Raw genomic sequence first — 27197 nt, 5'->3', positions numbered from 1 at the left:
TATGAGCCACTGTGCCCGGCCATCATCAAGTGTTTTTTTTGTTTGTTTTTCTTTCTAGACGAAGTCTCGTTCTGTCCTCCAGGCTAGAGTGCAATGGCACGATCTTGGCTCGCTGCAAGCTCCACCTCCCGGGTTCATGCCATTCTACTGCCTCAGCCTCCCAGGTAGCTGGGACTACAGGCACCCACCACCGCGCCCAGCTAATTTTTGTATTTTTTTTTAGTAGAGACAGGGTTTCACTGTGTTAGCCAGGATGGTCTCGATCTCCTGACTTTGTGATCCACCGGCCTAGGCCTCCCAAAGTGCTGGGGTTACAAGTGTGAGCCACCACTCCCGGCCCATCATCACGTGTTTTTTTACTTGTGGGTGGAAGTACTGCATTCTAAAAGTCTGCACCCACAAAGGAACTATTCTCTTGCTTTCCTGCCTCAGAACAAAATTGAATCTACTTCCCAGAGACCCGCCAACCATTCTGTTCCCCTCTAGTTTCCAGGGGGATTTTGGCCCCCAGGGGACATTTCTCAATGTCTAGAGATATTTTAGGTTATCACAACTGGGAGAGTTGGGTGTGCTACTGTCATTTAGTGGGTAGAAGCCAGGTATGCTGCTGAAAATCCTACACAGAACAGGTCAGTACCTCCTCATCTCCGCCAACAAAGAATTATCTGCTCCAAAATGCCGTTAGTGCCGGTTGTGAAACACTGCTCCTCACTTTTTTCTATGCCATGAGATTATGTATGTAAGTGAACCGGGGTATGGGCCATACTTTCTTTGCAAATACACTTGAGTGTGTTGCTTACATGTGGGGAAGCAGGAAGTCTTACTTAGGTTTCCAGGTCTTAACCATGTTTTTGAACATAGGTTTTGGGAGAGCCTTGCATTGTCTATCGTGTCTAATGATTTAAGAAGGAATAATAGGTTTCCCTTTTGCTGGTTATTCTTCATATTTGGTTCCCTCTTGATATGATATCCCAAATCTCGTACTGAATTGTAGCTCCCATCATTCCCACGTGTTGTGGGAGGGAGTCGGCGGGAGATAATTGAATCATGCGGGTGGTTTCCCCCATACTGTTCTCGTGGTAGTAAGTCTCACGAGATCTGATGGTTTTATAACAGGAAACCCCTTTTGCTTGGTTCTTATTCTCTCTTGCCTTCCGCCATGTAAGATGTACCTTTTGCCTTCTGCCATGATTGGGAGGCCTCCCCAGTCACATATAGCTGTGAGTCCATTAAACCTCTTTTTGTTTATAAATTACTCAGTCTCCGGTATGCCTTTATCAGTAGTGTGAAAACAGACTAATACACCTCCATTGGGAATTCCGCAGGGAAGAGTGATGAATATCAAGCTATGACATGGGTATTCCTTGTTCCTGGGCTATAGGACCATCATAATATCATGAACACTTTGCCTCCATCCATAGCTCCTCCTCTATCCATGTAGCATCAACCTTTCTCTCTATGCACAGTCTTTCCTACGAATGGGAAAACATGCTCATATTTCCTCCTACTGTTTAACAAATAAAAAAATTTTTAAAGCACAATAAAAAGCCCCTTTTCTTGATCTCACATCCTTGTTCTCTTCTTCATTTAATAGTGACGTTCTTAAAAATTAGTTAAGAAATGGCAAATTTAACACAACCAATAAGTGTTCCATTAATATGTGGTGGTGGATGAGGTGAACCCATGCTCAGACACAGACCAGATATGTGGCCACAAGCAAAGCATAGGTTATTGCTTTCATGCAGCCTACCCTTAGTAAATACTGCTAAGGATGAATTAAAAAATTAATCAGTTGAATCACCTTTCAAAGCTCTTGCTAAAATCTGGACGTGGAAACATTAAGAAAGTAAGGAAAATTCAAAAGTTCAGGATCTTCTGGGTTGGGAACAGATACTTCCAACTCTGAAAGCCAGATTCTCATCTTCCCTGGCTCCCTTACAACTAGGACACAAGCATGTGACCTACAACTCAGCAATCAGGCCCTCGGAGTCAGACTTTGACCCAGTAACCAGCAACACAAAGAGGAGTCAGGGAATCAACGACTGTGCATAGTCAATTATCAGGATTGATCCTGTGAGAGCCCCCTCCACCTTCCAGAGGCAGTAGTGATGTTTTCTTTAGCCAGGTCAAAGGTCCAGAAGCAGTGATGAGACTACTACTGGCTAAGTTTCTTATCCAGTAGTGGAGGCAAGTGTGGACTTTGTGGGATCACTTTTGTGGACTTTGGATGTTTCTTGCTACATAGCCTCTAGACCTGCTTCTTCAGCTTTCCTGGATATGAAGAAAGCTTCTAAATATCATTTAATACATTAGTTTCTGATTCAATTGTCCAACATTTGTTTCTGTTGTTTGCCACTAAGAACTCTAATTGGTACCCAGCTGAAGCTTCTTGGCCAAGTGGCAACCAAATGTGGTATAAATAAGACATTGTCAGGCCCTGTTGCAAAAAGGGCAGTCAAGCTAATTGTTGGACAGCAACACCATTTTTGATTAATTACATTTTGTCCCTGATTTTTCCTTCTCTGCTTGCTTCTTCCCCACTTGTGGTAGCTGTATCTGTTAAAATAAGAGTGGTATCAAAATTCTTTTTTGGATCTTAGGGTGAAATTTCTTCTCATCCCTTAAGCTATACTTAAGCCTTGGGCACATCGTAATAGATGAATAAAAAGAAAAGAAAAGAAAGGCAAAAGTAATAGGAAAATAAAGGAGAAATGATAAGAAATATGGATGTAAACTGCTCAGAATTCAATATTCTATGTCAGGTGTCTACAAGCATTTATTGTAAAGGATTAGTAAAGGGTTGCTATAAATATTTTTGGCTGTGTGGGCCATAGGTTTTTGTCACAGTGATTGAACTCTACCATTGAAACATACAAGCAGCCATAGATAACACTTAAACAGATAGGTACTGTTGTAAATAAAACTTTATTTATAAAAGGAAGTGGTAAGCTAGATTTGGCCCACTGGTCATTGTTTGTTGACCCTTGGTCAATGACATGGTAGGTGCTAGGTTTTTTTCTGTTTATATTTAGGGTCAATACTCTTATATTCATCCATTCATCCATTCTGGAATCACTTCTTGAACACCTATTTTGTCCCACCGTCCAAGATTTCTATAACTGAAGGAGCTCACATTCTGGGATGGATCAGGTGGCAGTAGTGCCATGTTGGTGCCCTGTCTATGTTCCCTCAAACTTAACTCTTCAGTGCATGCAGACCCAACTTCCTACTGCTGGCACCTTCATTTCTTTGCCTGGGAAATTTCTCTGGTCATGATTGTATACAGTTGTATTCCTCAAAATATTCCAGTGTACTCCTCCTGAAGCTGGATGGGCTCTTTGACTATTTTGAGCAACAGCATATACAAAAATGAGTCCATGGACTATTTGGCCCCAGACTGGAAAGGGTTAGCAGCCTGTATTTCCCATTTTGGGGAACATTTGCTCTTAGAATCTAGCCACCATGTTGTAGAAAGCCCAAGCAGTCACATGGAAAGACCCATGTGGAAAGGACTGAGTATCAACTTGCTAGCTTTGACAATAAACCATTTGGGAAGTTATCGTCAAGCCCTCATCAAACCATACTAATTAAAGCTGTGTTGAACAATGGTAAACTATCCCCACTGAGCCCAACCCAAACCCCGCAGATTCATGAGCAACATGTACGCATAAAAGGTAGTTGTTTTAAGCCTGTAAATTTTGAAAGGATTTTAATGCAGTAAAACCCAGGCACTCACCCTAGCCTAAAAGTAGTTATTATCAGCTGTTAACAGATGAAGGATAGGAAGTTTAGAGAAAATAAGCACACCTTGTTCCAAGTTCTTCACAACTAGTAAATTACAGATTAGGATTTCAAACTCAGGTTTTTCTGATCCTAAGGCTCAGAGTCTTTACCTTGTTGCCTGTCAAAACCAGAAACTAAACTGAAAAGAAATGAAATAAGATAAAATGAAAGAAAACGAGGTAATATGAGTCAAGTCAAGATGATAGGTGCTTGCCAAGCCAAGGTTGTCCAGTGTCACTTTTTTGGGAAATGTTCCAGAATGTTGCTATCCCCACACTTTGGTCCTGCCTGTGTTAACTGTATGCCCCCGTATTTAAACTGCTGTCCTAACACTTATCACATACTTTATTGTCCATCTCCACACTTGGGTGAAGCTCTTCTAGATATCTTACGTCTATCACTATGCCTGGCCTTGTTGCAGATATTCAATAAATATTTTGGGGATGGATTAATGAATTATGGAATAGATTGTGGATGCACAAAGAACCTTATCAATTAGACTAGAGATACAACTATTAGACATGTGCTGTCTATAACCTGGAGAACAATGCAAATATGTTTAAAGAGTTCATAAGCTCTCCCACTCCATTCGTCCCCACCCACACCTGCCTCCCCAAGGTAATCCATGTTAATAACCTGGTTGCATCTCTCCACACCTTTCTTCACAGTCACACAAATTTATAAAACACATTGTATGGTTTGGGGGGTTGTTTATTGTTATTCCAATGTTAGGTTACTTTCTGTTTCTCTGAAACTTGTAAGTTGGATAAAAAGCACAGGTTCTAGAGTCAAATTAATTGGGCTTAAATTCTGTCTCCTTGTTTACGAGCTCTGGTATCTTTGGCAAATTATTTAACCATCTTTGTACTCAGGTTTCTTATCTATAAAGTAAAATAGGGGAAATAATGGTTCTCATCTTATAAAACTGTAAAATGCACAGCACTGCCATCAATAGGTAAGGATCTAACTCTTTTAAAATAACTGCATAATATTCCACAAAGTAGAAGTACCAACATTCATTTGACCATTCCTAATGATGGCCATTGGTTATTTCCAGTCTTGTTACTGTTATAAACTTTGCTTCAATAAACATTATTGGACTTAAATCTTAGTGCTTTTATTTCCATAGAATATATTACTCAAAGTGGGATTTCTGTGTCAATTTAATTGAATAGATTTGTACTTGGCACAGGGAGAGGTATATCTCAGGGAGAGTGGTATGGTTTGGCTGTGTCCCCCCCCAAATCTCAACTTGAATTGTAGCTCCCATAATTCCCACTTGTGGGAGGGACCCAGTGGGAGATAACTGAATCACAGGGGCAGTTTCCCCCATACTGTTCTTGTGGTAGTAAACAAGTCTCACAAGATCTGATGGTTTTATAAGGGGTTTCTGCTTTCACTTGGCTCTCGTTCTCTCTTTGCTGCCATGAAAGACATGCTTTTGCCTTCCACCACGATTGTGAGGCCTTCCCAGCCATGTGGAACTGTGAGTTCATTAAACTTCTTTTTCTTTATAAATTACCCAGTATCCAGTATGTCTTTATCAGCAGCGTGAGAACAGACTCTTCGAGGAGTGTTCCAGGAATGTGGCCAGAGGCTGGGCAGTCATTGTCCATAGAAATCACATGAATTGCCATGAGTCATGTATCCATCGGACTTTTGGTTTAAAGTTCACATAAGTTCCTTTGGTCTAGGATTCATGAGAATTTTGTCTTTTTTGGGGGGTAAATTTATTTTAATCACCATGCAGTCGAGAGTGTTGAAGAAATGCTCAAAAACAAAATCACACTGGAGCTACCAGTTTCTCTAGCTTAGTAGAGTGGCTGTATAAAATTTAAAACTCAGAATGAAATCATAAGCCAATCCCCTACAAATTGGGTATACCACATTATTTTAGATCTCTTGTTTTATGTGACTCAGTTTGTAACCGATCTTCCACTTGGGAACCTATTGGTAATTCAAACAACTCTCAATAAAAACGTGTGTTGCCTAATACAAGATCTGTGTCCAGTGATTCTTCAGCACAATAGGCTCTTTTTTTTCTAAATGGGGTTCTTCTCCTTCTGTATTTTTCATTTCCCCTTTCCTTTGTACTTAGATGTCAGATCCTTGGTAGGCTCATAGTACTATCACTGAGACTTAGAAATAGATTATTTTCAAATTGCCATTTCTTTACCACAAAAGAAGCTTTTCTGATTTCTGGGCATTAAGCACTTCCAAAGGTCCTGAGACAGAATATCCAATATTCCTCGGCATGTTCCTGCTTATCACTGATCTTCCCTCCTAAATATTTTTTAGAAATATTTATTGCTCCCCTTCTGTGGGACAAAATTGATCTGGCTTCTTTCTGCCACTTTCTAATGGAAACGAATACCAATATGCCTCCCAAAATAAATAGGCCTCAGGCACCCAGGCACACAAAAAAAGCACTCAACCATACACAGGTATTTGAATCTGTACTCAGCAGCAGTTTTTTGCCAGTGTACAAACAAAACAAAGAGGCCAAGCGCAGAGTCCTTCTGACTTACTCCTGGCTGCGTTTTGTCAAACTGAAGCTGAGAACATGGGACCACACGTACAAGAAGTATGAGAGAAAATGAGGGATTCTAACACACTGGTTTACTTTACTATTTTCTATGAGAGACTTCAATCATAGACATATTCTTTAGTATTCTCATACTAAAGACTCTTTAGTATTCTTTTTTTTTTTTTTTTTTTTTTTTTTTTTTTTGAGACGGAGTCTCGCTCTGTCACCCAGGCTGGAGTGCAGTGGCCGGATCTCAGCTCACTGCAAGCTCCGCCTCCCGGGTTCACGCCATTCTCCGGCCTCAGCCTCCCGAGTAGCTGGGACTACAGGCACCCGCCACCTCGCCCGGCTAGTTTTTTTTGTATTTCTTAATAGAGACGGGGTTTCACCGTGTTAGCCAGGATGGTCTCGATCTCCTGACCTCGTGATCCGCCCGTCTCGGCCTCCCAAAGTGCTGGGATTACAGGCTTGAGCGACCGCGCCCGGCCGACTCTTTAGTATTCTAACAGACTGGTTTAGTTTAGTGTTTTCTGTGAGAGACTTCAAGAACAACAATATGGCTTCCAGAAACTTGGCAGAGCCCTAAAATGGAGGACTGGTATTATTTGCAGGCACGCACCATCATGCCCAGCTAACTTTTGTATTTTTTGTAGAGACAGGGTTTTACCATGTTGGTCAGGCTGGTCTCGAACTCCTGACCTCAGGTGATCCACCCACCTCAGCCTCCCAAAGTGCTGGAATTACAAACGTGAGCCACCATGCCTGGCCTGCTTGCTTGCTTTTTTTTTTTTTTTTTTTTTTTTTTTTGTCTAAACCTCTTATTTTCTTGACCTCCTTTCTATTTTCACTCTGACTTCAGGCTCTCCCCACATTCTCTTTACTTTTTTTTTTTTTTTTTTTAAAAACCTGCTTATTCTCACTTCTGGTTTCTGGTCTTCAAGGCAGAAAGGAGGGAAGTTGGGAGGCTGCCCGGGCCTCTTCCCACTGCCTGATGCGTGCCTACTGAGCACAGCTCTTGAAAAGTTCCTTAGATTAGGTCTCTTTCCAGGATGTCTTTGTCTCAGCCCAATTGTCCAAATTGTAAATAGACTTAGCAGCCCTTTTGAAATACAGACAAATGGGCCACTCAAAACTTCTCTAATTTCTTGTGAAAAGACAAACTCTTACTTATGCCAATTTGTTTCTTCTTATCTTTTCTAATTTCCCTGCTTTTCCAGGCCACTTTGTACAGATGTAAAGAGGATGCGGCATTCTACAAGCAGGAAGAATAAAATGTCCATAATGAAAGTCCATACTGGCTTTTCAAAAGGGTTGCATACATCCCTTTAAAAGCAAAACAAAACAGAAAGTTAAAATAAAAGGAAGGGACAAAGTTGTGTTAGGTAAAGACAAACAAAAAACAAAATGTGTTACAATATTTAGTTAAACATATCAGAATGAAAAAGCAAAAAATTAAATTAAACTAAGAAGGGTTTATTGAGAAAAGGTAGGATCCTCCAAGAAGATGAGAGTTACAAACCTTCGTGCCCCAAGTGACATAGAGCCAAAATACATAAAGGAAATACTGTTAGGAATGCTTAGAGAAAATGAAAAAGGCAGGAAAAATGTGCAATTGTAGCAAATTGATCTGCTGGGTGCAGTGGCTCACACCTGTAATCCCAGCACTTTGGGAGGCCAAGGTAGGCAGATCACCTGAGGTCAGGAATTCGAGACCAGCCTGGCCAACATGGTGAAACCCCGTCTCTACTAAAAATACAAAAATTAGCCGGGCGTGGTGGCACATGGCTGTAGTCCCAGCTACTCTACTCGGGAGGCTGAGGCAGGAGAATCGCTTGAACCAGGAGGCAGAGGTTGCAGTGAGCTGAGATTGTGTGACTGCACTCCAGCCTGAGTGGCAGCACGAGACTCAGTCTAAAAAAAAAAGAAAAAAAAATTGATGTATGAAGTACTCAAAATTTAAATAAGACTATAAGACATTGCAAATTAAAATATCCAATTAGTAAGAACGATTTAATAGCTGTATTCTTAACTATGTTCTCAATAAACAGAAAATTATGTTCTTGTTTTTTTGCCTTTCAGCCAGATCCGCCATCTTCCAGTAATTCGCCAAAATTACGAACACAAAGGGAAAGAGGAGAGGCACCCGATATATGTTCTCTAGGCCTTTTAGAAAACATGGAGCTGTTCCTTTGGCCACATATATGTGAATCTATAAGAAAGGTGATATTACAGACATCAAGGGAATGGGTACTGTTCAGAAAGGAATGCCCCACAAGTGTGACCATGGCGAAACTGGAAGAGTCTACAATATTCGCCAGCATGTTGCTGGCATTGTTGTAAATAAACAAGGGCAAGATTCTTGCCAAGAGAATTAATGTGCGTATTGAGCACATTAAGCACCCTAAGAGCTGAGATAGCTTCCTGAAACGCGTGAAGGAAAATGATCAGAAAAAGAAAGAAGCCAAAGAGAAAGGTAAGTGGGTTCAACTGAAGCTCCTGCCTGCTCCACCCAGAGAAGCACACTTTGTGAGAACCAATGGGAAGGAGTTATGAGCTACTGGAACCTATTCCCTATGAATTCATGGCATTGTAGGTGTTTAAAAAAAAGACCTCTGGGCTGTTCTTTGAATAGCCTTGAAAAACATGTAACTCTGGACCAAACATTGGGCTATTTAAAAAACTCAATAAATTCTAGGGAAATCTACTAAGTTACATTCTTTGACAATAATCAAATATAATTTAAAAGTCAATATTAAAAGGTATTTATATGTGTATGTTTAAGTCATACAACTGGAATTTAAAAATAGTTTTCTAAGCAAATTATGGGTTGCAGATTTTACAAAGCTAAATTACCAGTTAATTGTAAATCAATGATTATCAGAAGCCCATGTACTGTCAATAGGATATAGCCAAAGATACAGAGAGAAACACATTTATTAATAAGTAGTAATGATTAAAAAATAAAAGCAAAACAAGACAAAGAAAGGAAGTGATCAATAAAGATATGAGAAGAAATCAATACAATGAAAAGGAAATTAATAGTTCTTTTTTTTTTCCTTTTATTTGTCATTTTATAGCTCTCCACCGCATCTGCCCCCCACCCTTCCCTTTGATGACGACGTTTGCAGGTTTCAGGGGGACCAGGGAACAAACAAAGCTGGGGCCTGGCAGCCGCACTACTCTGCCAGCCGGGGAGAGCAAGTCACAATTACAAATTATCACAACAATTAGCTCCTGTACTTAGGGGATCTGCACATTGAGGAGGCCCCAGCTGCTCATTGTACAGGGGTCTATTTGGCAGTGACCTTGCTCTGGAGACGATGATATTCCCTCAGCCTGAGGGAACTGATGTTGACCAACCCGGTAGCATCAGTTGGCTCACAATTACCCTGCACTTCCATGCTCACCAGCTCCTGGTTGTAGATAGACAGTGGGACTCCCGGCTGAGGATGTACACCTGGCCCTTGAGGATGGACACCTGCATTTTTCCCTTCCACTCGCTCCTGGAACTTGGCGATGCAGTGGCGGACAAATTCACTCTCAGGGCTGTACCAGAAACTGGTACACACCAGCTCAGCAAATTCCAAGCCCAGGCCTTGTTTGATTTTGCGCACTTCCCGGTCCATGGTGAAGTCCTCGATGTCTAAATGAGCGTGGTAAATGATGGCGCCTGCTGGGGTCTCATAGATACCTCGGGACTTCATTCCAGTGAAGCGGTTCTCCACAGTGTCAGTGCGGCCACGCCCTGCTTGCCCGCGACTTCCTTTAGGTACATGAAGAGCTCCAAGGCGGTCTGGTGGGTGGTGCCATCCTTGACATTGGTCACCCTCACAGGGACCCCTTTTTAAAATTCAATCCCGAGAATATCAGGGGTGTTGGGGGCTTTGGCTGGGTCATGGGTCTTCGTGTAGAGACCTGGAGGCGCTTGGTTCTTGGGGTTCTTCAGGATTCCAGCCTCACAGCTGATGTGCATGAGGTTCTCGTCCATACTCCACAGGTTCTTAGGAGTGACCAGGATAGGAATCCCGTGTTGCTTTTGTGTATTCTTCCACCAGGTCATTGCGGTCATTGAACCGGTTGTTCCTACACCCGCAATAAAGGGAACAATGACCTTTATCTGGGGGCCCGATGAGTAGCAGGTGAGCTCAAATCGGACCTGATCGGTCCCCTTTCCCGTGGCGCCATGGGACACATACCTGGCCCCCTCCCGCTGGGCAATTTCCATTTGTTTGCAGGCAATGCAGGGCCTGGCGAGACAGGTGCCCAGGAGGCAGCGGTCCTCATACACTGTGCTGGACTGCATGGCCGGTCAGATGAACTCCTCCACAAACTCCCTGCTGGCATCCTCAATGAACACCTTTGTGGCCCCAATCTTCAGTTTCCTCCTGGCTTCCTCCAAGTCTTCCTCCTGGCCAATGTTGGCTAGGTAGGCAATGACATCATAGCCTTGTTCCTTCAGTCACATGAGGATGCAGGAGGTGTCCAGGCCGCCACGATAGGCCAGAACATGGAGCCTTTGCTGGACATAGCTATGTCTGGGATTGGAGGCATGAGTTGCTGGCGTCTGGAATCTGTCTTCATGGTGCAGTGAACCACTCAGGCTTGGGCAGCCCTGGCAGGCAACAGAGCAGCGGAAATTAATAGTTCTTGAAAGGAAACTAAATGCTTATTCTTTGATGAGTATAATAAAATTAAATAGACAAACTTTGTTAAGATTGATCAAGAACAAAAGGAAGAAGGGACCCACACATAAACTCATTAGGAAGGGAAATAGAATATAAATGCAATCAAGAACATTTAAAAATTAAAAAGAATAATATGTTAAACTTTATGAAAATAAATATTAAAAAATTTAGAGGAAACAGATTACTATCTAGAAAAATATTAATCACCAAATAAAACAGAAGAAAGGCCACAAATAAAACTGCAAGATAAGACAGGCACGGTGGCTCATGCCTGTAATCCCAGCACTTTCGGAGACCAAGGCGAGTGAATCGCCTGAGGTCAGGAGTTCGCGACCAGCTTGGCCAACATGGTGAAACCACGTCTCTACTAAATACAAAAAGTTAGCCAGGCATGGTGGCACATGCCTGTAGTCCCAGCTACTCCAGAGGCCGAGGCAACAGAATCACTTGAATCTGGGACCGGGAGGTTGCAGTGAGCCGAGGTCGCACCGCTGCACTCCAGCCTAGGCAACAGGAGCGAAACTCTGTCTCAAAAAAAAAAAAAACCTTCCAGATAATCAAAACTTCTTCTTTCTAATAAAAGGCCCCAGACATAAATGGTTTTATAGCTGATGCAAACAAACTTTCAGGAACCAGGTAACCCCTATGTTTGTAAGCTCTCTCAGAACATTATTAAAAATACAAAGTTCCCCCAAATTATCCTGCAAGGCTGGCATAACCCTGCTACCAAAGCTCACAAAGACAATAGAATTAAAGGAAACAAACAGAAATTACAGAATAGTATGACTTATGAACAGAGGCAAGAATTCTTAATAACTTTCTAGCAACTAAAATATAGCAGAATATTTTTTAAAATGCTTCTAATTAAATAAGTAGATTTTCCACTATGAATTTAAGAATGGAAATCTAATAGTATAATTCATTACGTTTTTGAGCAATAGAAGTGAAATTTATGATTATCTCACTAGATACTAGGTAAACATTTGATAAAATTCGGTGTGATTCTTTTTTGTTTTATAAATTCTAAACAACCTGGAGGAAAAGAAAACTTCAGGCTGCGTTCTCTGAAAGCAGATGCTGAGACTGCGTTCAGTGTGCAAGATATGTATTAGGATTCACTCCCTGGGGAAGGGAGAAGGCAGCAGGATTTGGCAGAAAGAGAGAGAGAGCCCGTCAGTGGTGTCCTGCACTGAACCTATAAAATCTGGCTTTTATACCCCTGCCTCGATCAATAATTGGATGCCCGGCACTGCGTGAAGGGTGTACTCTTGGCTGAGGCAGCTCCCTGAAGTTGAGGAAATCCCCAAAGGAATTGTAGCAGCAAGTCCTTCCTTGAAAGGGGATGGGCAGTGCATCTCCTACCCATCACTATTCGATTAAAAAAAAAAAAAGCAACTTAGCATCACCTCTAGTAAAGGTAGACATGTTGATCCTTACACCACCACTATTCATCGTAGAAAATCATAGACAATGAAATAAAGCAGAAAAGAAAACTGGTATGAGGTACACATGTTGGAAAATAGGAAACAAAATTATTGTTTTCAGGCAATATGACTGCATGTACAGAAAACCAACCCCCCAAAAATTGAACTTTTATTTGTTCCACAAGATACACAGAATACAAAATCAACAGACAAAACTTTTCTAAGTAGCTTTTCTAAATACCCACACCCCCAATTATCATCTGAAAAAAAATAATCATTAAGTGGATTAAATAAAGTTTTTTTAAAAAGCTTTAAAAACATTTTGTTAATATGGTAAGTGAACTAATATGGACCCCTCTCCCTCAACCACAAGCACATTGAACTGCTGGATAAAATATGGGTTTAAAAAAGTCAATACTTAACAGCTCAAAACAAAGAAGAAATTCTCCAGAGAGCTCAGATGGAATACAGTCTCTAGAGGCTGCCAGCACCCACCAGGAGGAGCTGCAGTATGATGTGAATGGCCACCATAGCACAGCTCCCACGGGGGTCAGATTTCCCTAGATTTGGGCAAGAAAACAGCCTTGTTGAAAAGGGTAAATTCTAGATAAAACCAGGATTCTGGAAGGGCTGCCACTTCTGGAAAAGGAGAGCTGAAAACAACTATGTCCCTGGTTCTGGGTGACCAAAAGATCACTTGGCTCTATGAGCCTCCAGGTAGGGGTTAAACACGCCTACTGTAAGAAATCAAAGCCCCACATTTGGACCATGCATAGGGTGGAATAAAAATGTATATTACACATTTAGTATGGCATTCCTCACATTGAAATATTAATATAAAAACATGTTTCAGGCAAGGCGTGGTGGATCACGCCTGTAATCCCAGCACTTTGAGAGGCTGAAGTGGGTGGATCACCTCCCACTTCAGGAGTTGGAGACCAGCCTGGCCAGCATGGTGGAATCCTGCCTCTACTAAAAATACAAAATTAGCCAGGCATAGTGGTGCACGCCTGTAGTCCCAGCTACTTGGGAAGCTGAGGCAGGAGAATCACTTAAACCCAGGAGGCAGAGGTTGCAGTGAGCCGAGATCATGCCATTGCACTCCGGCCTGGGCAACAAGAACAAAACTCCATCTCACAAAAACAAATAAATAAAACAGGTTTTGGATTAGGGAAGCCTCAGCTGAAGTAAATATTTAAACAAACATAATAAAAACACAGACCACTTTTATGGCTCTGTGTTTATAAAATTCCCACCAGGGAAAACAATTGCTATGCTCATTATAAGAAAATTACATGCCTCATGGGGAAGTGATCAACTCTGAGACAGTCAAAAGATAATATAGGAGGATTATGACCCTAAGAATGAAAGTAATAAAAGAATCTGAACAATTCTTTAAAAGAAGTATTTATTAATATTTATATAGTTAGATTTTTCTAAAGGAATAAATGCTATAATAGATACTATTGATTATTTACCGAACAGCTATTTCTCCCAATTTCTAGCTTATCACAGATGTTATTATACTTTTTTTTTAGATTTTAAAGCAGCTAGAGCTCCAGGGGAGCCTGGGTTACTGCCCAGTCAGAGGAGACAGATCGTGATTCGTGTAAATCAGTTACGGTAATTCCATCTCTTTATAATTTAAGAACAGTGTGCAGCACAATTGTAGTCAACAAGACATGAGGAAAATCTGCTGTGAAGTTTGTGGAAAAGTCTTCTTGGTTCATATACATGGACATTTGAAGTAATATCCTCTTTCTGCCACTAGACAACCTATGTGAGGATGAGGTGCTTGGAGCTGCTGCTGCAGCTATCTTGTGAACCATGAAGGGAAAGGCCCAAGGCACTGTCAAACATTAAGGATGGAGAATAGAAACATGGAAGGACCCTGAGTCCTTGACGATATAATGGATCCACTGAATTTAACTACTCTGGAGCTGCCCTGTCTTTGAAATTTTTATTGTGTGGAGTATACTTCTTATAGTTCAAATAATTTGCACTTGGTCTTTTATTACTTATAGCCCAGATCAAAACAACTGATAAATTGTACCAGTAAAAAGAGGATAATGGAGGTGGGGGTGGGGGGGATGAATTGGTGATGTTTGTAAAGAACCAAATAATACTTATAGAAATGAAAAATGTGAAGTGTTGAAGTTATAAACTTGTTGGGCAGATTAAACATCTGACTACTCACAACTCAAGTGACAGCTAGGTAAACAGAGGACAGATCTGAGAATGCACACAAAATACAGCCTAAAATAAGAGAAATATGAAAGACAGTGGTAAACTGACAGATAGAAGGAAAAGGTCTAATTTATATCTAAGTTCTCCAAAGGAGGAAAATAAAGAGAATAATGAGGCAATATTTACTTAATTAATAATGGGAAATTTTCAATAATTAATGAAATACATCCATTTCCAGATGAGAGGGAAATTATGAATCCTAAGCAGGATAAAAATACTTCCTCAATGGCTACATCATAGTGAAAGAGAAAAGAGGGAAACCTTAAAAGTAACCAGAGAATAAAGTAGGATTATCTATGATGAAAAATATAATGGCCCCCTCGCCAACAAGTATCTTCCTGACTCCACATACCACTGGCCTTCTTTTGAAAATCTCATTAGAACGCTGATTTTGTTCAGATGTTGATTGAAGACTTCTTGATCTCAGGAAAGGTACACTTCATGTGAGAGAGGGGCTCTTGCCAATGAAACATGAGAAATTTCCAGCCATGATGAGATCGTTGGTACTATACTCTCATGGCTAAAAAAAAATAAAATAAAATCTATTGTGACTGTTTTTAGACTTTTTTTTCAATAGGTATTCCAAAACTGTGATCCCTGAGAGAAGGGAAATAAATACAATGAGACCCATAAACACCCTGGGTTTCTGTACAGACACACGTTCTGCATATTGGTGTGAGGACAGGTGGCCCAGACAGAGCACAGCAGTATCAATGAGGTGAGGAGAAAGAGGCTGTAATTCAAGAACCCTGAGATGTCCAGAATTTTCCTGGAAGAAGAGAGTGGTGTTGAAAAGAAGATCCAGAAATCTGCATAGTACGCCAGACACTGAACTGGTCATGCACAGGGTTACTGCACATGCCCAGAAAAGAACTATTACCAGGGAAAGAACGACTGTCAGTGTGCTGTGAGAAGAACAATTTCCAGGGCTAGTGAAAGGGTCAGGGACATTTGAATCCTGAACACCCTGAGCAGAGAGAATGTACTGAACACCCAGAGTACGCAATAGAGGCCTGAGAAAGGCCATAACTTAGGAAGAGGGCTAATTTAGCATGAAAGAGGGAAGCACCGCTTTAGACTTTCCCAAACAAATCTTGTAAAGATGACTTGGAAGGATTAAACTAATTCTCAATAAATTGCCCGCCTTTCAGAACAGAGCTCAAAACCCTGTTAAGGAATCAACAAAATCCAGATACTCAAGAAAATAGCAGCTAAAATCCAGCATACAATACAAAATTTCTACTTATGTGAAGAAGTAGGAACATTTGAACCATATCTAGGACAAAAATCAATAAAGTTTGAAGAAATTGCCGAGAACAGCTTGGTAGTGGAGACCCTAATTCAGTGGCACTAGAGGAATTAAAAACACATGCACAGAAATACAGGGTGTGGAGTGGGAAATCAGGGGTCTCGCAGCCTTCAGAGCTGAGAGCCTCAAACAGAGATTTACCCACATATTTACTGACAGTAAACCAGTCACAAGCGTTGTTTCTATAGATTATAGATTAACTATAATCTATAGATTATAGGAAACAAAGGGATGGGCCAAAATAAAGGGATGGGTTTGGCTAGTTATCTGCAGCAGGAACATGTCCTTAAGGCGCAGATCACTCATGCTATTGTTTGTGGTTTAGGAATGTCTTTAAGTGGTTTTCCGCCCTGGTGGGCCAGGTGTTCCTTGCCCTCATTCTGGTAAACCCACAACCTTCAGCGTGGGTGTCATGGCCATCACCAACATGTCACAGTGCCCCAGAGATTTTGTTTATGGGCAGTTTTGGGGCCAGTTTATGGCCAGATTTGGGGGCCTGTTCCCAACAGAAATCATGCTTGAAAAAATTTTCATGTTTGGTGACAAGGATAACCCACACATCCAAAGAGTTTAATGAACCCTAAGCAAGGTAACCATGAAGAAAACCACCTAAAGTCACACGATACTCAAATTGCTGAGGACCAACACTAAATTGAAAATCTTTTTTTTTTTTTTTTTTTTTTTTTAAAGACAGAGTCTCACTTTGTCACCCAGGCTGGAGTGCAGTGGCGTGATCTCAGCTCACTGCAAGCTCCACCTCCCAGGTTCACACCATTCTCTTGCCTCAGCCTCCTGAGTAGCTGGGACTACAGGTGTCTGCAACCATGCCCAGCTAATTTTTTTGTATTTTTTTAAGTAGAAATGGGGTTTCACCGTGTTGGCCAGGATGGTCTCGATCTCCTGACCTCATGATACGCCCACCTCGGCCTCCCAAAGTCCTAGGATTACAGGTGTGAACCACTGAGCCCGGCCTGAAAATCTTAAAAGTAAGCAGAGAAAACAGTTTATTTTTTACTCTTTTTAAAAACATTTTACTTATTTATTTATTTATTTTGTTTACTTGACAAATAGTAATGATAGATGATAGATAGGTAGGTAGATAGATAGATAGATAGATAGATAGATAGATAGATAGATAGATATAATGGGGGTACAATATGATGTTTACACATGAATATATTGTGAAATGATTAAATCAGGCTAATTAACACATCCATCACCTCACCAGCTTACTATTTGTGTGTGTGTGGTGAGAACATTTAAAATCTACTCTTCTGGCAATTTTGAAATATATGACACATTATTATTAACTCTAGTCACCATGCTGCATAATAGATCACTAAAATTTATTCCTCAGGTGTAACAGAAACTTTGTACTCTTTAATGAATCTCTCTCCTTTCCCCATCTTCACCCCCAGTCTCTGGTGACCACCATTCTACTCTCTGCTTCTGTGAATTTGACTTTTTTAGATTCCCCATGAAAATAAGATCATGAAGTATTTGTCTTTCTGTGCCTGGATTATTTCACTTATCATAATGTCCTCTAGGTTCATATGTGCTGGCAAATGACAAAATTTCTTCTTTTTAAGGCTGAATAGTATTCCATTATGTGTACATATCATATTATCTTTATATCTCCATCTATTAATGGATATTTAGATTGCTTCCATATCTTGGCTATTGTGAATAATGCTGCAGAGAACATGGAACTACAGATATCTCTTGGACATTCTAATTTCAGTTCCTTTGACTATATACCCAGAAGTGGGATTGCTGAATCACATGGCAATTCTATTGCTAGTTTTTAAGAACGCTCATGCTGTTTTCCAAAATGGCTGCACTAATTTACATTCTCACCAGCAGTGTACCAGGTTTCCCTTTTCTCCACATCCTTGCTGACCCTTATTATCTTTCATCTTTTTTATGATAGCCATTCATTCTAACAGGTGTGAAGTCTTACCTCATTATGGATTTAAATTGCATTTCTCTAGTGATTTGTGAAGTTGAGCATGTTTTCATCTATTTGTTGGCCATTTGTACGTCTTCTTTTGAGAAATGTCTATTCAGGTCTTTTGCCATTTTTTTACTGGGTTATTTGTTTTCTTGCTATTGAATTGAGTTTCTTACATGTTTTGTATATTAGTTACTTTTTACTCTTAACAGCGTCTTTGGATGAACAGAAGTTCTTAAATTGAATATGGTCCAATCATCAATATTTTCATGTATAAATTGTAGTTTTTGCCCACCTCAAGCTCATGAAACTGTTTTGTTTTACAACAGTTATCATTTTATGTGTTATAGTTCCTGAGTGCTTGATTTTCATTCTCAATATTCTCATGTTCCCAAGACACTTGCTGGAACATCAGCAATAATGTACACATGCCTGGTAACAGGAAGAAATGGAGTGGGAAGGACAAAATGGTATACCAAAACATCTACCCATATTTGAAGCATCTGTCCCAGAAATCTCTCCTATCAATGTCTACATATAGTCTACATGCAGTTACATGACCATAGCAAGCAGCAAGAGAGCTTTTTAAAATTTCAGTTAAAGGTATTGTTCTCTTAAATAAAACTTGCTTCTATTATTAAAGATGGGAGAAATGAATATTGGTGGAGTCTTCTGGCTGTTTACTGAAATCCAATCTTACCTTTTCCTTGGCACATGGCTGTTTAGCTAACGGTTACTTTCCTAGCATATTTTATTGTTCTCTGTGGCCTTGTCATTAAGTTCTGGCCATTGTAATGTGAGTAGAAGTGGTATGTGCAACACTGACTTTACTAGTAAAAATAAAATCTTTTACTTTGGTAATTTCCTTTTCTTCTTCCTGTGAACTATAATATAGATATGCCTGCAACCCAGCTAAGAAGATGCATTTGAGGAAAACCCTTTCAAGATGGAAAAGAATTAAGATGAAAGGAAAATTGGTTTTCTCATGTAACAAAATAATGTGAGATCCCTACCTCATACCATCTAAAAATATAAATGCCAGAGGGATCAAAGATATAAAATGTGATAAAACAAAATTTCAAAGACTTTCAGAAAAAAATCTTTATGGTCTCTGGATCAGAAGAGATTTCTAAATAAAATATATAAATAAAAGAGAAAAGATTGAAAATTTTGACAACATTAAACTTCAAAATTGCTTGATGATAGAGGAAAATATAAACAAATTTAAAAGACAAGATAGGCTTGTGGCTGATCTCTAATATGCAAACTATTTTTACCCAATGACAAAAATTAAATGGCCTAAATAGAAATATAGGCAAATATTTGCACAATCAATTTAGAGACAAGAAAATTCTAAATGGCCAAGGAACAGCAGAAGTTAGCTTGGCCTTGCTGTTGATCAGAAAATGCCAATTAAAGCAACAAGGTATTTTTCCTCATAACAAAGATTGTAAAGATTGCAAATATCCAATGCTGTCACAGAACAAGAAAACAACCTCACTATAAATACAGAAATCATTGCATAAATTGGCAAAGATTCATGCTACAAGATATTATGCAGTTATTAAAAGAATGAGGTAGCTTCATATTTAGAGATCTGTTTCTGATCTTTTTAAATGAAAAAAGCCTGGTACAAAATAACAAGCATAGAATGATATTATTTTTATAAAATCAGACAACCCTCCTTCTTGTAAGCAAGCAAAACAAACCTCTGTAAATGTGTGTAAAAGAAAAACATTGGTTGATATTAAGTGGGTCCATTTACCAACATAATTCCTGCATTACAGTATGAGAGCTTTCAAGCAGCTATGAGCAATGCACTTTTTGGCTATTGGCAATGCTATCTCAATTACTTGTTTTCCATTATTTATAAAACCTAATATACAAGTTTTGGCTTTTATGGTAATACCATTCCCAAGGGCACATTGATAAAGTAGATGAGGCCTTAGCCAAGCAACATGCACAGGCTTGGATGTTGTTAGTGCTTCTTTGATATTTGTATAAATGCTTCTGAAACCTTTCAGCAGAGTCAGTGGGCAAAAATGTGCTGCCTGTGCCTGTTCATATCCAAATCTTCAAAAGTTGAATCTGTTGAGAATTTTGTTCTCAAAATCATTTTTATGTTATTCTGACGTTGCAATAAACCAGCTTTTTAAAAAGGCTATTAATCTATGAGGCAGAATCTGCCATGTAGCCAAATCACTTTCTTTCAGTATGTTTGACACTTGGATAGAAACATTAACATGTTCATGCCATTTAGCATACTATTATTTAGTGCACCAGTAATGGCTAAATGCTTCTCTGGGTAACACTTACTCCCGGGGAGATTCTTGAGAAGAACAGAATTCATTATGTTCACTGATGCTGTGATATTAGGAATCAACAGAGAAACACAGCAATCACAGGGAGATACACAAGCTGGGGAAGGACAAGGACACGGGCCGCATAATACAATAGAAAATACGCTCTGCTTGCTGGGGCTGGAGACCTGTACTGTAGACCCAGCTGTGCCATTCATTGTCTAGCTCTCTATGCTGTCGTCTTCCCATCCAAGAACAAGGAGCTTGTCTTAGATTGTGGCTTTTTAGGTAACATTTCTCTAATTTGTAGGCTTCTCGGGAGTGATTGTGGGAGATGTACGTTAGTACGTTAGAAGTACTAATGAAGATGGGGCACTAATCTCAGGTCTGGTGAAACCAGAACAGCTCTGCCTATCTTTGCTTTTTTTTGTTTTGTTTTGTTTGAGACGGAGTCTCATTCTGTCACCCAGGCTGAAGAGCAGTGGCTCGATCTTGGCTCACTGCAACCTCCACCTCCTGAGTTCAAGTATTCTTCTGCCTCAGCCTCCCAAGTAGCTAGGATTACAGGTGCCCACCACAATACCCAGCTAATTTTTGTGTTTTTAGTAAAGACGGGGTTTCACAATGTTGGCCAGCCTGGTCTCGAACTCCTGACCTCAAGTGATCTGCGCCCCGCTTGGCCTCCCAAAGTGCTGGGATTACAGGCGTGAGCCACCATGTCTGGACTTTTGTTTTTTATATTAGTGTTCTATGTAACATTTGGTATGAAATAAAGTTTGAAAACCCCTACACCAGATTATTTACTTGCTCTCAAGCAGTCCTCAAAATTCTGTGGTTTTAAGTACAGATGGAAGATGTTACCGTGGACTTTCTTTAATGTGCAGTCTTTACTTTGTCAACAGGAATGTTTCCCAAAGTACATTCTTTGGAACTCTGTTTGATGTTAATAGAAAAAAAGGGAGGGGGGGCTATTATGCAGACAAATATGTCTCATAATGTTTTCATTGCAGGACTTCTCAGTCCAATGTGACGGGATCCCTTAAGCGCTTTTCCCCACATTTCTTTGTACTTTATCTTTTTGATCTGATTCCCACTGAACTCCACCTTCCCACACTTTTCCACTATGATCCCAGGAAGCTGGAAGTTAGGACTTCTACTTGTGAATTTGGATGCTGGACGGGGGACCACAATTCAGTCCATGCCAGGAGTCATTTGTTACTGGGACATAGCCTAGTGTCTCCTCAAATACCATCTACCTGCTTGCAGACACCAATATTTGGAAATTACCTTTGACTTCTTTCACCCTTCACACAAATCTATTAGCACGTCCTGTAATATGTATCTTTTGAAGATCTCTATAAAATGTTCAGTATCTTCATTCTCACAGTAGTTAGCTGGAGTCATCCACAAGGAGCAGTCCTACATACTCAATGATGTTTCCCATGCCTCAAGTCGAATCAGGCTCTTTCTCCCAGAAAAGAGAGCTGGGAAACAAGGATGCTAGGTAGCCCCAAGTGGGCGTGTGCAGTTGAACATGATGTGATGAAGAGGAAGCTGTGAGCTGTGTGCAAGTGGCACAGAGAAACAGTGTCTAGGGAAAGAGAGAAAAAAGCAGACACAATGAGAAGGGAGAACAAACCGTGTGCAGGTTGGGAGAGGGGGAATGTAGCTGTCTCTGTGCCTGGTAACTTTCCTGGTCCAGATTGCCTTTTTTATTTTCGTCTTCTTCTTCTTCTTCTTCTTCTTTTTTTTTTTTTTTTGACAGAGTCTTACTCTGTCACACAGGCTGGAGGACTGGAGTGCAGTGGTGCAATCTCAGCTCACTGCAACTTCTGCCTCCCGAGTTCAAGCGATTCTCCTGCCTCAGCCTCCGGAGTAGTTGGTACTACAGGCACCCACCTCCATGCCCAGCTAATTTTCATATTTTTAGTAGAGACGGGGTTTCACCATGTTGGCCAGCCTGGTCTCAAACTCCTGACCTCAAGGGATCCCCCCGCCTCAGCCTCCCAAAGTGCTGGGATTAGAGGAGTGAGCCACCGCAGCCAGCCCTACTCCAGATTTCAATCCCTGGCTGCACTTCTTCCCTTGCCTCCATGTTTCTGTCCTGGTTTCGCTCCTGACAGCCCTCTTCCTCCTTTCTGGCATTCTCTAGTTCCACTTCTACCTTGCTAAGCAGTGTGCCAGTGCTGAGGGCAGCAAGACCCTTCCTTGCAAATCCTTCAGAGTCAGAATTCCATCCCACCATAACAGTACTTCTAGGGTCCATCACGAGTATATGTATTGTCAAGGAATTTTATGAAAATTTTCCAAAACTATATTCCATGAAAAACAGAAATTTCCAAAACTTGAAAGCAGCATTTCTTTCTTGCTACTTAGTATAGGATGCATTGTGTCCCCACAAAAGAGATATGTCTAAGTTCGAATCCCCAGGACCTCAGAATGTGACCTTATTTGGAAGTAGGGTTGTTGCAGATATAACCAGTTAAGATGAGGTCGTATTGGAGTAGGGTGGGCCTTTATACCAACATGGCCATGTGAAAACTACTTGAGGACACGCAGGGAGATGGAGGCGAAGACTGGAGTGGTTCATCTACAAGCTAAGGAAGGCCAAGGATTGATGGCAAACAGCAGAAGCCAGGAGAAGCAAGGAAGTTTTCTCCCCTAGAGACATCAGAGAGAATACAGCCTTGCCACTACCTTGAATTCAGACTTCTAACCTTCAGAACTGTGAGAGAATAAATCTGTGTAGCTTTCAGCCACCTGTGTTTTGGGACTTTGTTCCAGCAGCCCTAGGACACTAATACCCCAGTGTTCTGGAGGTCCAGGGCTGGGAGATGCCATTCTCTCCTCACTTGAAGGATACTGAGTCCTCCCTGGGCCCTGCCACTCACCATGCAAAGACCAAGGCAAAAAAGATGAGAGTGCAGGTAGATAGGGGGAGGGCAGGCAGCTCCTCCTCCCTCCTGATCCACAGCAGACCCCTTCCACTTCTAAGAAGGAAATGAGGAACTTTGGTTCCATCCAAACCTCTAACTCCACCTTGCTTCTCTGTTCTCTTCTCCCTGACCCAAGTGTCAATACCCACTGCCACAGCCTTCTGTGTCTAAGTTTTTAAATAAAATTAATTAAAGGAGGTTTGAGAATATCACACTCATCAGTATATGATATGGAAGTACAACCACTTAAGATAATGGAGAAGTAGCTGATAGATTTGGGCCCAGTGGCTGAAAGCCATTTATTCATCCCAGGCCATGGGCCCCTTAACATCTCTCAGAGTTGTCTCCTAGGCAGCCTCCCTCTCCTTGCTCTTTCCCCACAGTCCTGGACTGCCACCCTTCTTGGTTTACTAGCTGCACTCAATGTGTCTTAGAAAGCCACTTTCTTTTCCCTGTAGAAACCAAACTGTGAATACACTGAGTCAATAAATGTCCTTTTCTGGCCGGGTATGGTGGCTCACGCCTATAATCCCAGCAGTTTGGGAGGCCAAAGTGGGCAGATCACCTGAGGTCAGGAGTTTGACACCAGCCTGGCCAACATGACAAAACCCTGTCTCTACTAAACATACAAAAAATTAGCCAGGAGTGGTGGCAGGTGCTTATAATCCCAGTTACTCAGGAGGCTGAGGCAGGAAAATCACTTGCACCTGGAAGGCAGAGGTTGCAGTGAGCCGAGATCACGCCACTGCACTCCAGCCTGGGGAATAGAGCAAGACTCTGTCTCTAAATAAATAAATAAATACATAAATGTCCTTTTCTCTGGGAACTTCCAGATCCCTGGTGAACACCTGCTCCCTTGAGTATTGAGACTAGATTTGAAAAGAGTGAGGAAAGAAAAACAAAAAAATAGTGCATCAAGTATAAGCCTGATTACTTCTCCAAAACTGGCTGGACAGATTCCAAGTCAGATCACCGGGGTAGGGCTTCCAGGTGTGCTAACAGGCTGCGGCTCCTCTGACTATGTCAATAGAAGAACTTCAGGATTCCAACAGCCACCTGGCAACACCAGTGTTTTCTCTGGAGTAATCTGATCCTGCCATAACACAAGTAAGTAGCAACAATAACTAAAGCCAATGCAGATACAAAGACTCTGGAAGGAGACACAGCAAAATGTTAACTATTGTTTTCTCTAAGAAGTAGAACTAAGAAGGAGTTTTGCTTCTTTTGTTCGTAAAACTTTCTGAATTGTATGACTTTTTTCTTTTTCTTTTCTTTTTTTTTTTTTTTTGAACAATAATAGGTTTCTATTTTAAATCAGACAAATAAAGGGGTCTCAAATTTGTAAGGCAACCACTGTCACCCAACTCAATGTAGAGAATGGGTAATATGATGATTTAGCTTAACCAGAAAGAAAATTTCTTGATTAGCTGGTAAATAAAAACAAAATAGAAAAGTGGGCATTTATCTGCCCATTTTACTAGCATTGATTATTAGATTGCTGTGTTCATTACAAGGCTGCAGACTATAAGCTTATCATGGATATACTGAAAAGTTTCTATGGTTCAAGGTGCAGAACATATGACTAAAATGGCTTAAATCATAGAGGTTTATTCTCACATAACCAGAATGTGCAGGTAAGGAGTACTAGCTTCAGCTTCTCTGCTATTCTTTTGGCCTTTCCTGATGGCCTCAAGCTCCCCATCTTGCTGGGGGTCCTGCTGGGGCACACGTCTGCCCTCCTGCAGGGTGCCCAGTCCTCAGCACACTCCTTGTTCGGAGTCTGTGCAAACATTGGGTCCCTCCGCATCACCCAGTTGTGGGAAGGAGGCTCCCTCTGCCTGTCGTGGTCTGGACTGTTGTCCTCTGCCTTTTGTAGATACCTGGATAACATGGTCAATGTGACGAGCTGATGGGTGCAGCAAACCAACGTGGCACATGTATACATATGTAACAAATCTGCATATTGTGTGCTTGTACCCTAGAACAACTACTGTGGTCGTTCCAAGCCTTATGCTTTTGTCAGGGAAAAAAGCAAGAAGAAGGGGAGGGCTTCTACATTATTGAAGAAGAAAATTGTTCCTAGAAGCTTTCCTAGCACATTCCTCTCAGTTCTCATTGGCCAGAATTGGGTCACTTGCCCATTCTCTGACAGCAAGGGATGCTGGGAAACAATATCTGGCATCTTCCGTCTGTGGTAAAAAGCAGTCTCTTCCCACTAAGGGGCATCATGAGCACAAAGAGCAGAGAACTTGGAGGAGGGAATCCAGAGATAAATATACCCACAAGTATTAAGTCCTTTATAAAATCTTTTATAAGCATCTGAAATGTCTTAGCCTGAGTAAAAGAAAACTAAAGATCAGATTAATAACATGCTTCAACGGTTTGACATTTTTATATCATAGTTATCTGCCCACTATCATATGCAAAGGATGATTCTTAATGCTTTAAAAAAATATGAAAGTGTGAATAAGGGAAGGAAAAATAGCTACTACATGCTCACCCAGTCAGGCACTGTCGCAGGTGATTTAAATATTTTATTTCAGTGACTCCTTTAAAGGAGCTACTGGATTTATTTTATAGATGAGGAAATGGAAGCCTCAGGGAACTAGAGCATTTTTGCCACGTTCCCTTCCTGGGACTTTACACCTCCTACCAATTCTACAACTAGCAAGACCTCTTCTAGGAAAAAACGCAACCAGATTACACAGGTATACATAGAATATGACTAAGTAAAACTGTGAGTTTATGCATTGATAAAAGATAGTGGAGGTAAATATGAATGATCTCAAAGCTGGTTAGGCTTTGATTATTCTCCCTTTAAATTTTCTCAATCCAGGCCGGGCATGGTGACTTCAGGCCTGTAATCCCAGCACTTTGGGAGGCTGAGGCAGGTGAATCACTTGGAGTCAAGAGTTCGAGACCAGCCTGGCCAACATGGTGAAACCCTGTCTCTACTAAAAATAGAAACAAACAAAAAATCAGCCAGTCATCATGGCACCTGTAATCCCAACTACTTAGGAGGCTGAGGCAGGAGAATCACTTGAACCCAGAAAGCAGAGGTTGCAGTGAGCCAAGATCACACCACTGCACTCCAGACTGGGTGACAGAGTGAGACTCCATCTCATAAATAAATAAATAAATATTCTTAATCTTAATGATGTTTTAAGAACTTGTCTGGAGGTTCTAGCAAGGGAGTACAGCTACTCCCTTGACAGAAGCTATACCCTTGACAGTAGTACCTAGACAGTAGAGCTGTACCCTTAACAGAAGAATGGTCCTCCTCCATAGAGGATCAAAGCCCTGATCAATCCCAGGGCTGTGGTTGGGATGCAGCTGGAGCAGTAGAAATGGGACACCCACCTAGCTAGCCAGATCAGCTGAATCAACCCTGGCAATCAATGAGGTGACAGATGTTACAACCAGATTGCCCTCACATCCCTTAATGGTGTTTTGAAAGTTGAAAGAACTTTTGGAAGTTTTTGTATAGGTCCAAGCTAAGTTGTAAAAGCACTGGAATACTATGCAGCCATAAAAAAGATGAGTTCATGTCCTTTGCAGGGACATGGATGAAGCTGGAAACCATCATTCTCGGCAAACTATCACAAGTACAGAAAACCAAACACTGCATGTTCTCACTCATAGGTGGGAATTGAACAATGAGAACGCAGGGCAGGGAACATCACATACCAGGGCCTGTCGGGAGGTGGGGGCTGGGGGAGGGATAGCATTAGGAGAAATACCTAATGTAAATGACGAGTTGATGGGTGCAGCAAACCAACATGGCACATGTATACCTATGTATCAAACCTGCATATTGTGCACTTATACCCTAGAACTTAAAGTATAATAATTTTTTTAAAAAAGACGTAAAAGCACTGTGCTTGGCTAACTTGAATAGTTTATTTCCATATTTATGTTGTTTCAATGATTTAAAAATAGGAGTTGTTACCTTATATACATTATGTTCTTATATTCATTAGCATATGATACATCCCATTATTAATACTTTAAATTAGTTTGATGAACAGTTTAAAT

The 27197-nt window shown here is 40.9% G+C and overlaps 1 pseudogene; it reads right to left on the bottom strand.

The window, feature by feature from the left end:
• Positions 1–9600: 9600 nt before the first annotated feature.
• Positions 9601–10837, bottom strand: LOC102131048 (argininosuccinate synthase pseudogene; annotated as a pseudogene).
• Positions 10838–27197: the final 16360 nt, after the last annotated feature.

Source organism: Macaca fascicularis, chromosome 15, assembly GCF_037993035.2.
Source record: "Macaca fascicularis isolate 582-1 chromosome 15, T2T-MFA8v1.1".
In the NCBI taxonomy this organism is placed as follows: domain Eukaryota; kingdom Metazoa; phylum Chordata; class Mammalia; order Primates; family Cercopithecidae; genus Macaca; species Macaca fascicularis.
This window is presented reverse-complemented; position numbering and strand designations above follow the sequence as displayed.